The sequence below is a fragment of the Equus przewalskii genome, unplaced genomic scaffold (assembly GCF_037783145.1).
Source record: "Equus przewalskii isolate Varuska unplaced genomic scaffold, EquPr2 ChrUn-10, whole genome shotgun sequence".
Taxonomy (NCBI): domain Eukaryota; kingdom Metazoa; phylum Chordata; class Mammalia; order Perissodactyla; family Equidae; genus Equus; species Equus przewalskii.
Genome location: NW_027228747.1, coordinates 2175404 through 2187928, shown reverse-complemented (window position 1 = coordinate 2187928; position 12525 = coordinate 2175404). Strand labels below are relative to the sequence as shown.

General features: G+C 47.4%; 1 long non-coding RNA gene across 1 annotated transcript; it reads left to right on the top strand.

Moving 5' to 3' along the window:
* Positions 1 to 4784: 4784 nt before the first annotated feature.
* On the top strand, positions 4785 to 6969 carry LOC139081448 (uncharacterized). The gene is made up of 2 exons (XR_011536562.1): positions 4785 to 5035; positions 6313 to 6969. It is a non-coding gene; the product is annotated as an uncharacterized lncRNA (long non-coding RNA).
* Positions 6970 to 12525: the final 5556 nt, after the last annotated feature.

The following is a 12525-nucleotide window of genomic DNA, read 5'->3' as shown; positions in this document are numbered from 1 at the left end:
CAAGACATTCTCTTACATTTTTTCGAAATTATCATTTTGACTTCTGTGTAGAAGATGTTTTCATTAGAGAGACTACAGACAGTGAAATGGAGTAGGGGATCTCTTCAGCAGTCAAGGCAAGAGTTGATGAAGGCCATACCAAGGTAGGGGCCTCTTGAAATCACATACATCATGTGTGGTATACATCACATACCTAGGTGATAGATTGATAGGACTTGGTGGACGGTGGATGTAGTTAGAAGTTGGGCCAGGTTTCTGACTGGGGCCGTGGGTAAGTGGTATATGGTAGGTGGTGGTGCTGTTCACTGAAATGGAGAGTGAGCAGGGGGAGGGATGACAAGTATAGTTCCAGGCGTGTTAAGACCAATGTGACTTTGAAACATCCAGATGAAGATATTCAGGAGGCAGCTGATGTACTGTGGATCTGAAGTACAAGGTAGATGCCTCGGCTGGAAATACAGATTAACAAGTCATTAGTGTAAAGGTAGTAATTAGAAGAACAGGAGTGAATGAGCTCACTAAGGGAGACAAGGAGCCTGGAGGCAGATCTCTGTGGAACCTCAACCTTTTGGGACCTCATTCCACATCTTGGGGCCATGCGGAACGAAGTTAAGCCTTCATCCCCTAAGGTAGCAAAGAATCCCAGGACATCCCTATTATGACAGTGAAACCACTGGTTCTGAGCATAGAAAAGCAGGCAGTTGAAGAGCCAGCTGTTGGGGACTTGGAGGTGAACTACTCACTTCTCACAACTAGGGGCCTCCTAAGAGTCAGGAAGGGGAGAAGTGATTTGAAGGGTTAATCCTCTCTGATCTGAGAGGCCAGATAAAGGCAAGAGAGAATGGATTCTGGCTCAGTGAGGTCACAGTACAGGCCATAGTGTGTCCCCCGAGGAGAGGGGCAGGCCAGAGCCTTGCACTGCATTCTGGAGAGCCTGGGAGAAGACAGAGGTGGGATATGGGTGCCATACAGGCCTGGTCCTGTCGTCACTGTAAAGGCCTAGCTTTAAGAAGGGGTAGGGGGACAAGCAGGAGGGGAGGAGAATTTCCTGCTGAAATTTTGACATCAGCCAAAGTCCTGTTCCATTTGTTTGTTTGTTTGGTTTGGTTGTTAGACAAATACCCAGAGTTCAAGTCCTCTCTCTCACAACTGATAAGATGTGATCTCAAGTAGGTCTACCTCACCTCTTCCATATCTGTTAGCGATAAGACTGGATGGACCACATTAACAGTAACCCAGGCTTTTTGATTTCACCAAAACTATTTTTTTTTTTTAAACAATGCAATCAGTAAAGAGGGACAATCTTTTATTTTGTCAAGGAAAGGTAAAGGACCTTTATAATTACTATCATTTCAATAAATTAAGGCAGTTTTAAAATCAATATCTCTGTAAATCGTATAGTCTCAAAAAAGCAAACAAAAAATAAGACCATCCAAAGAAATAAAAGTCAGCAAACTTATACCAACCTCTATAAAATATAGTAACATTTCTCATTTCTCCATGGCTTGTTGAGAATGTCATCGAGTGTGACACAGCCCTTGGACCAAGAATTGGGACTGTTTTGTCTGGTTCGGGGCTCTATCTTCCCTTGTCTGGAATGTTCTCAATCATTTCACAAACATTTAGCTCAGAATCAGAGCTGGAACATTTGCTGGGTAACAGGATACAAAGATGAAGTCAGTGTTTCTGCCCTGAAGGAGCCCACACTCTAGGAGCTTTTCCTGTTTCCCCTGATGCATTGCTGTCAACGCGAGCCCATCCCATAGTGATGACCACTCCTCTGAGCTCCTGTGCCACCAGATCATCCCTCAGGTCCTGACTCATGGTGTCTGCCTCCAGTTCCAGTTTCTCTGTCACACTGGGCTGACCTTATCTCCCCAAGAGGATCATACACTCCTTGAGGGTAGGACCTGTGCGTCACTCAGTTCCTCAGCTCCCAGAGTTACTTGGAATGGTGTCTGCTTCCTATACATGTGATAACTGACCGGATCCCTGAAAAGCTCAGCCTCTTGCCCCTTCGCCAGCTAGGTCCTGGTACTTCTCAGGCTGAATGTGCTAATATGTGCCTATAACTAGAAACCAAGTAAGCTGGTGTCTATTTGTAAGCCAGAGACATCCTAGGAGGTAAGGTTCCCCTCCTACCTCTTTTTTCCAATACATACCTCTCATCCTCACTGTCTCACCATCATGTTCATGTTCATCCAAGTGAAATGAGGGTGAGATGAACACCATGGAAAACTAGAAGAGGGAAAAAATGTCCTCAAGAACCATATGGAACCTAGGGTATGGGAGCCATACAAAGGAAGTAGGGGTCATATGCCTGTTAGATATGGACCAATGGTAGGTAGTGAGTATGTCCACACGTTTTGGACATTGGTGGAAAATACCACCTCATCTCATCACTTCCATCTTATCAACCTTACTGGGAACAGGCCTTATGCCCCACTCACACTTGGATCTAGAATGTGGCAGAGACCCATGTGTATATATGCACGTGTGAGTGTGTGTGTGTATGCACGTTTGCATAAGAGAGACAGAAGATTGGAGAAGGAGAAAGACAGAGAGCAGTGCTAATGAAAACCAGTGAACAACACCATTCCAAGTGTCCAGGATAAGCGTTTGGTTTTATTGGTGTCTTCTAGATTATCTGTTCCTTTTCGGTCCTCTGGTAGTAGAAGCAATATTGCACAATGCATTCTTGAAGTAGCTGACTCTACCACAAAAAGTGTGTTCTGAGTAGTTGAGGCACATGAAAGAAAAGATTGACAGGATTTAACATCCAAAACTCATGAATTAGCTGATGCTCACACTTTTTCTAGCTATACAGGCATCACTCCAGTGATATTTAGGATTGATTTTTTCAGCTAATCCAAGTCAGACAGTCAAAAACTGTAAGAGTTGGAAGGAGGAGGAGGACGTTAAGCAGTTGTATTCCCCCTTCCCACTTACACAGGCCCAGTCACAGACACAGACTTGCCACACTAAACCACACCCTCTGCCCTGTTGCCTTGTCAACAGCAAGGGCCTGGCTGTCTTTGTTCACCACTGTCCCCAGCACAGCACAGTGCCTGGCACTGATGCGAATGTAGTACCTCTCGATAAATAACTGGTTATCTTAGGATAACTACCCCTCATGGCCTTTCTTCTCTGCTATTAGCTGAGCTGAATCCTTTTCCAAGGCTATCTGAGGTTGCCTCTGTCAGAGTGACACCAGGTCAAAGGGATTCTCCCACCAGGAAGGCCTGGATTCCTCTGGGTCTGTGTTAGTTACTTGCCCACGTACAGCCCGTGATCTCAATGAGGCAGCACCATGAGTTAAGAGAGAGACCACTGGGGAGTGGCTCGGTGTCATAGTGGTTAACTTCAGGTGCTCTGTTTCCGTGGCCCAGGGTTTGCCAGTTAGGAACCTGGGCATGGACCTACGCATGGCTTATCAAGTCATGCTTTGGCAGGTGTCCCACACGTAAAGTAGAGGGAGATGGGCACGGATGTTAGTTCAGGGCTAATCTTCCTCAATTAAAAAAAAGAGAGAGAGACCACTGTCTTCCAAGCCTGTGTCTTCTAGTTGTGCAGCATGACTTCTCAAGCTCTCGGGATATTGAAAGCCTTTCAGCAGAGCTACAACTAAATTCCACGTCTGAGGTTTAAAACATACCATCTTCAGAACTAGCTTGCCTATTTCCATTTCTCTCAGTCAAGGTCTTATGACACTGGGTGGCAAGTGCCACTACTTGCCTTCAAATTTTGCAGCTACCTCTCCCATACTTCTAACAGTGTGCCTTGCCATGGTGTTCAGAGCCTAGCTACACGGAGCACCCAACAATTGATGATCACTTATTCTGTGCCAAACACTATGCACGTCCTTTACATATGTTGTCCACTTTAACCCTGACCACTGAGATGCAGAATGGTGTTATTGTCCTCTTCAGAAGTTGAGGAAATTGAGGCCCCAGGACATTAAGTGCCCAAGGCCACCCACCTGGGAAAGGTGAAAGCCCCAACCTGAACACCACTCAGAGATTTTTTAGAGATATGTCCCATGCTTTGTCAGATATGGGGAGCATCCAAGTCTGTGCCCTGTGCCATCCCTCTTTGTCTTGGAATCTCTAACAGGAGTGCGGAGGAAGAATTTAGACTGGGGCCATCAGAGGTGAGCATCCAGGACCAGCCCAGGTGACTCCTCCATGAGCTCATTCTAATTGAATGCTTCTTAGTTCCCCCACCCTCTCCCCCTTATGATAATCATTTCCCTGGGAACCCTGGAGCCTGGGTGACTTATACATAAGTAGAGAGATACAGAGATAAGTACTGTCTACTGTAACCACCCAGTTTCTCTTAATGAAGCCTAATCATTTTCTCAATAGGAGGCAGGACAAAAAGCTGCATCCCCTTTTTATGCTTAAATAACAATAGGCACAAAAACCAAAGCCACTTGCCTTGTCTTCCCACCAGTTCAGGCCAAATGTGGCTCTGATCCTAGGTTTCCTCGGCAGTCACACTCTACTGAGTTTAATGAGCTTCCCAGAGAACCATTCACCCCCTCAGTCGTTAAGTTTCCCTTAAAACAATGCTGTCTGTGTACTCCACCCAGTCCACCCCCTCCCCTCTGTCAATCAGAACATCCTGGAACACTGCCCTCACACCCCCCACACCCAACATTGTCCTGAATGCTACCTTGGGACCATCCCGGATGCCAAGGTTGTAAGTCAAAAGTCCTGAGTGGGTTTGGAAATTCAAGCTAGCCAGGCCTCATAAAGTGATGGGGGAGGTGGGGCCAGAGCCACAGTGAAGGCACCACTGTCATCCCCAAGTGCTGCCATGCCAAGAGGGAGGCTGCCAGTCCTAGGGGGTGAGTAAAACCTGAAATTTGAGGAAGGACAGGTAGATCCTATTGTGATTAGGGACTAATTAGGACATCCTAATCCTAGGCCACCTCATGGCCTCAGGCAGGGATGTAAGATGTATAAAAGGTGGGCAGGCGCAGAGCATCCCAAACCCCTTGGCATTTGCAGGCTCCAGTCGCTGGTGAACTTGGGTAAGTCTGGCAAAGTAACGCCTCTCCTTGCAGCCTTGTTTCACATGTTCCCAAACTGTGACAGGAAGCTGGGGCTGGAGCTCTGGGTGGTTGGTCAAAGAAAGGCTTCCTTTGGGCATCCTTCTCTTCCGTATCATTTGGGACCAACCTGTCTTGGTCTGCAAATCATCCAGTCAAGGTGTGTGGGAAGCTGGCTGAGATGAGAGAGGAGGGTCTGTCAAGAGGCCAGTGGCTTGAGGTTTCTGCTGGCATGGTGTGGGTGTTGTGTCTTGCCATGCGCTGAGAGGGACTTGGTAGAAGGAGTGGGGTGGGGGCACCAGCTATGGGACAGAGCAGCCCTCAGAGCTGCCCTTTAAGGGAAAGGCAAATACATGGAGGGAGGAGAGCAGGCCGCATCAGGGAGCAGCTGTGCAGAGGCCCCAAGGAGCACAAGAGGATATGGTACAGTGGCAAGCTCCTACTCTGGGAATCAGGGACCGCTGTCCCCAGCCACCTGTGCTAAGGACCTGGGAGCAATCACTTCCCTCTCTGTGGTTTGCTTTCCTCAACTATAATTATGAATCAAGCTAAAAGGCCCATTCTTCTCTAGATTCCTCTTCTCTATAAATTCTCTTAAAGAATGATTAAGATGTTCCTTACCGTCCTTTTTAAATTTTTAGAAACTTATTTAATAAATCAAAGCCCTTACACAGTGCTCATCACATGCTAGGTACTCTGTGTGTGTGTGTGTGCGCACACACACATTTATGCATAGATGTATGCATGTTTGTATGTATGCATTTTTATATACTCATATAGTCCTTACAACAACCTTTAGGGAAACAGGTATACAAAAGTTAAGTAACTTGCTCAAAGTCACACAGCTGGTTGCTGGTTTAGCCAGGACTCAGATCCCTTGCAATCCTGTTCCAGATTCCATAGCTTTTGCCATTACAGTATATTGCTTTTTGTTCTTTTTCCCTGTCTTTCCTTCTTACTCTCTCTCATTTCATATTCCTCTTTCTTTTCTCCCCCCGCCTTCCTTTTGTTCCTTCTCCCTTCTTCCTTCCTTCCGTGTTTCTTTGTCTCAAAAAGAGTTGAAATGATTTACAAACATTTAGCTACAGTTTATACTCACACACACACATGCACACATTCACACACACACACTCCTTAAATTGGTGAAGCGATCAGGGCCAGGTAAAACAAGAGCAGGATATGAATATGGCAGGAGGTTCAGCAGGGCCCAGAGTCTCTCTATGGCTTGTGTTCCTCACTTCTGTGCTTTCTTCTTCCAGTTGCACATCCAGCCCAGAATGTCTCAGCAGAAGCAGAAGCAGTGTGCTCCCCCGAAGCAGCCCTGCCCTCCACCTCAGCAGTGCTGCCCCCCACCTCAGCAGTCCTGCCCCCCACCCCAACAGTATTGCCCCCCACCTCAGCAGTCCTGCCCCCCACCCCAACAGTCCTGCCCCCCACCCCAACAGTATTGCCCCCCACCTCAGCAGACCAAGCAGCCTTGCCAGCCTCCACCCAAGTGCCAGCAGAAATGCCCACCGCCTCAGCAGTGCCAGAAGTCCAAGCAGAAGTAAGCCCCCGGGCATGTGACCAGAGGCTAAGCCCCCAGGGACCACAGAGCGCATGAAGTCCACTTCCTCTCCCTCGGACAGCCGACTCTCAGTCCACTCACTCCCTGCTTCTGGAGGCCGCCACACTTAGGAAATGACAGCACCAAGATGGCGGCTCCGTCCATCTCTGCCTCTTATTAATTAGCAGCTGCAATTTCCATCCCAGGCAAGGATCTGATTCTAAACCATCTAATCATCTTTGCTGAAATGCATCGACATCTCCTTGTTGGCTTGTTGGAAACTTGGACAGCGTGCCTACACACTCCTCCTTCCTATCACCCTTCATTTCTGCTCTTGTTTTCCAAACAATTAAACATAATTCCTCTGGCACTAATGTCTCAGTCTGACTTATTTTGTTGTTTAACAATTTTATATTCCTGTGGATTTTGCAATCTGCTCCCCTACCCAGAGCCCTAGGAGAGCTGGGCATGTGGGTGCAGGTAGAGGAGGAGGCATGGTGTGAATGCACTTCTGAGCTGGGGGACATCTACAGTGGTCCTGCCAGGGTAAGGAGGAGAGGTGGGCACTTCTGTAGCATGGAGATACAGAAAATGAGAACACCACAAAGAACCAGAGGGAAAAGATGCCCATCCAGAGAACGTGTGCAAAGAAAAGTCATCCTCATAGAAAAAGTAAGGGAAATCTCCAGCCAAGAGCTACACAGTAGAGGAGAAGGGTTGAGGCAAATAAACTATAACTCAAAGAACACCCTCCAAGAGCTTATGGGTCAAAAGGAGTTGAGGATTGTCTTAAAAATTCTCCTAGGTGCTGGCCTGGTGGCGTAGCAATTAAATTCACACACTCCACTCTGGTGGCCCAGTGTTCGCCAGTTCAGATCCCAGGTGCAGACCTACGTATCGCTTATCAAGCCATCCTGTGGCAGGCGTCCCACACAAAATAGAGGAAGATGGGTACAGATGTTAGCTCAGGGCCAATCTTCCTCAGCAAAAAGAGGAGGATTGGCAGTAGATGGTAGCTCAAGGCTAATCTTTCTCAAAAGAAAAAAAAATTCTCCCATAAGTAAAAGAAAAGACCAAAGTTTCTTCAAGCTAACTAAATGTGTAATTAAGAGACAGTCTATGCAAACATCATATGCCCAACACATATCCATCATCAATATTTGATCAAAATCACAGCTCCCGTTATTTCTCCAGTTGAAGATTTTCCTGGGCTATTTTTCCCCCCACTGCCCTCCTACTTTCAACTCTCTAAATTCTTGGGGGATTGAGGTAACCAGATAATTCAAACCCACAGGTAATCCAAACTGCTGGTTTCTATTGCTTCCACTACCAACTTTCATTCCTCTCTATGAAATACCTCTCTTACAAAGTAGTCCATAAATTTGAACCTCCTCTCCTATACCTGCCTCCTCTCCCATGCCTCTGGGCTCCAGGGGAATCACGAAGAACCAGCAGAAGTACCAAAAAGGAGCCAGAGAGGAAAATAACATAAACTAGAAGGCTGGATTATCCCTAACATATACTGAAGACCCTGGAGAATACAGAGTTAGCTGAATAATGAAGCTTTTAGCACTGCTTCCTGGGATGGCTGGGCTCCTCCTCCTCTATTAGAACTCCTTCCATGCCTTGTCACTATGCTCCATCCATCTATCCATTTATCCATCACAATCCATCCATCCACCGTCAATCCACCAGTGCCCCCTTAGTGAGCAACTTCCTTCCCATTTGCTCAGAATGTGATGGGTGCTGTGAAAACACAGAAGCACAGCACAGGGCTCTGGGTCTCTTGGTTTAACAATCCCCATAAGAAGATCAAGCTAAGACCCTTGAGATAACAAAGAACACCTAGGCAAGGTGGCATCTAATTAAGATGTCTTGGGTGGTATGGATGCGTCATTCACGGCCTTGGAATTCAGAGGAAACAGAGAGAACAGTGAGGGCTGTGGAGGGAGGAAGGAGAACTTGGCCATCTCTGTCACTGCAGCACCTGCTGCAGGGCTATCAGGAAACAGCTGTTCAGTGTGGAATGCCTGGAGCAGCTGGGATTTCCAGTGGTGGGATGGGGGGATTTGGTTGGGCAGGGAAGAGCGCATTCCAGAACTGGGCACAGCATGAGCCACAGCTGTGAATGTCAGGCATACCCAAGAAGGCCAGCTCTCCCGTGTCTAAGCCCCAGTCCATGGTGGTCAGAGTGTGGCCTCTGCAGCCACCCACACCAGCCAAGCCCCACAGAAAACTGGAACATGTCTTTAGTCTTGTGACCCACATCTGGGAAACATTTCCTCCAGAGTGTTGCATTCAACAGAAACTCAAGTATGACATACAAAAAGCATTGAAAGTTATGTAAACCTTAACTGAACTCCCGGAAAGCGATGAGAAGTTTAAACATTTCCCCACACTCAGATGTCTCATTCAGCGAAGCCTCCAAATGTCTCCTCCCTCACCCCCCACACACCACCTTCCCTGGGATCTCTCTCGATTGGGTTCTACTCCCTCGTTCCTTACCCTCCCTCACTCAGCAGCTTAGCATAAGGCTTAATTTTGCCTCTCTGGGCTTCATTTAATTTTCTCCTCTACTAACGATCATAACTAGCACGTGTGCACATGTGCTAGCGTGTGATCATCATGCTGGTTTTTCTTTTATCACCATCATACTGGGTTTGGGCCCCAGAACCACGCCTCTTTCACTGTGTTATCTGAAGCAAATTACGTAACCTCTCTGGGTCTCACTTATCTGTAGAGAGGAGAATTATATCTGCCTCTTGGGGTTGAAGGGGAGGGGTTCAATGAGTCAATGTAAGTAAATAATAATCATAACCAAACCCATAATAACTGATGGATAAATGTTAGCTATTGCTTTTATTATCATTCTCCAAATTCAGAGCACAGTAGCACCCTCTGCTTCTTTCCACCACTTGAGGACATGGGATCCAGACCTTTAGCGATACAAACGTGTGAGGGACATGGCACATTTTGGGGTTAAGGCAAGGACCAATTAAATAGAGCAAAGGTCTGAGTGGTGTTCATAGGGGGAAACAAGATTTAGTCTAAGGCATAATTACCCCATTTGGTGGTTGCCGTTTCTTCTGAAATCTTCCCTTTTTGAACACCTGCCCATGATGGATCCTGCTCTCGAGGCAGTCCTGGGCAGCTCTGGCCCGCGTGATTTCCACCTGTCAGGTTACAGTCAGCACGTCTTTTGGGACAGGCCACGCTCCCTGAGGGCAAGAACTGAGGCTGAGAAGCTGAGGAAGCAGGGACAGGGGCAGGGACCTGACCAACATGGGGTGCCAAGCACAGACACACATTGACACCACTCTAGTGAACCAGGTCTTGCTGTTCCCATTAGAGGTGGGGGAACAGCAGCTCAGAGAAGTTCCTTACTTGCTCGCAGTAATAACAGCTTGTAGGTGGTAGAGCTGAGATTCAAGCTCAGTACCCTCTGGCTCTCTGGTCTGTATTCTTTGCAACATGGCAGGTCCTCTGACCATGTTAGTGACTGGAAGAAGCAGGAAGCCTGCATCCTGTCTTTCCAGAATTTACAATCCACCAATCCATTGGGAAGGTAAAGCCAGCATGGTCACACACAGTCACACACTGACACTTATTTGCACAGGGTACACATTCGTGCAAGTTCTCAATATCACGTCAATAACACACACAAGGCTGTTACTCAAAGAAAATTCTACAACTTTGTAGACTGACATTGAGCATTGAGAGCAGAAGCTGGAGCAGCATTCAAGAGGCCACTGCTGTGACAGGCATCGGCCTCCAGTTTCTTGGCGGTATAGAGGGCTGAGCTGGCTAGCCAGGGTGGTGGCAGGGGCACTGGTGGGCAAGGGAGTTGGTGCAGTGGCTATTTGCCACCCGTTACAGAAGTAGTTTCAATATTTTAACCATGGATTCAGCAACACCTGTCATACCGGTGTGTACCTGCTGAATATCAGCCCTGTGCATGCTCACTCTTGCACACTCACACGTGCATGCACACTCATGTTCTTATTCCCACACATATACATTTATGATCCCTCACATGAGGTCACAACTCACCACACGCTGACACACACTTACAGATGACTGAACACACAAACACACATGCTCACATTGTCATCCTGAGCCATGTGCATGGCCCCAGAGCTAAGAGGCCAGCCTCTGTTCTCGTGTGCCGTGGCTTTTCCTCTCACATTTCTCCAGGCTGCTGCCACATTCCAGCAGGGATGTCTGACCATCAGCCTTGAGTGAATTTCCACAGAACAGAGATCCCAAGATGAAGGGTGTGATACTGAGGGCTTGGAAGGAGGTCTGCCCTCCTCAGAAAGGATATAGTTGTGTATTCCAAATAAAGAAATTCCCTGGAAGGTGGTATGGTGCAGGAAAAAAGAACACCCACCCGTCTTGGAGCCTGATAGACCAGTGTTCAAATCCCTCCTTTCCTACTTTTTCACTGAGTAGCCTTGGCCAACTTAACTTTTCTAAACTGTAAAATGAGAACAGCTCAAACTTCAAGGTCTGAATTAGAAGCTCCAGCAGACAGGCAGTGGTGGTCTGCCTTTCTCTTGTCCCCATCTCCACAAGCCCACTGGGAAAGTGCAGCATCTCTCAGCTGCCGGGTTGCTCCACACACGACCTGCTGTGCCCCAGAGGGATGCCCAGCCAGTGGTGGACTTCAGCAAAGAGGCTCAGCTCTAGCCACCAGGATCCCTCTAGCAGAAGCCCTGCTTGTGAGTGCGGCTGGTTTTGACCGGCTCCGCCTCCTCCTGCATGTTTGTACAGGTGCTCTGGCAGCCTGGTGTTCCTGAGGAAATCACAGATGCCTGGCACTGAAGACTCAGCTGGCTTGGCCTGTGCCCAGGTCTGCAGAAACTCCTCCCGGTCACTGTGGTGCTGTGTGTGTGTGTGTGTGTGCAGGCGTGTAAGTACTGTTGTTGTCTGGGGGGTCCTGTCCAGGGGTAGAGAACAGTCATAGTTGACATCTGACTCCGGGCTCTGTCTTCTGGAATTTTTATGCCACCTATCAGCTATCAGACAATGGCTGTTTCCATCTCACTCCTCATTAAAATAAAAAGGAAACCATTCTCTCTGTCCTCAGCTCTCCAGGCAGCCCTCTGGCTTGAGTCTCCTCTGTCCCCAAGGGCTGATGGGACGAGGAGGTTCACCTCCAGTGGGTTTTGTGAGGCACTCTAGTTCCAAATAAAGTGCACTGGACAGAGAGTCATGGGACCCAAGTGACTGCCTTGGTTCTGCCCTGGCCTCCATGTGATCCTGAGCAAGTCATCTCCTCCTCCCAGGCCTCGGTTCCCTCACCGGCACGTGACAGTGTCAGGCTTGCTGGATTCTTTCTCAACTTCCTTCTTGTTCTGACTCAGTATGAGGCAACTCACTAATCTTTATTTAATCTCTTCTTCTCCTAACTAGTCACAGTCACGGAAAACCCTTAAAGAGGTAAGGGTAGGGTGGAGCCACCCAGGTACCAGAACATTTCGTATGGCTTCCTCACAGAGGCACAGAGTAGCTTAGCTAAAATCCACATCAATATTTTAAGAGCTCTCAGCCTTAGGAATGGCTCTCCTCCCTCCAGCGAACCAACACACACACACAGTCTGGGACTAGTTTTAGATTTATAAATACACACATATATATCAATCATACATATATCTGTGTACACACATATATATACATATATCTACTCACACACACACACATATATATATATATTTACAAGCAGTGGGTTACTACGATAAGCAAGGCGCTATTCTAGGATTTTTACATTCTAGGATTTTACATTGTAGGATTTTAACATTCTTATTCTACATAATATTCATTACTACCATATAAGATAAAAATTCTTACTTTCAAAACGAGAGAAGTGAGACCCAAGAAGGTAGCAGACTTTGCCCAAGACCACACAGCTAATGGCTGAAGAGCT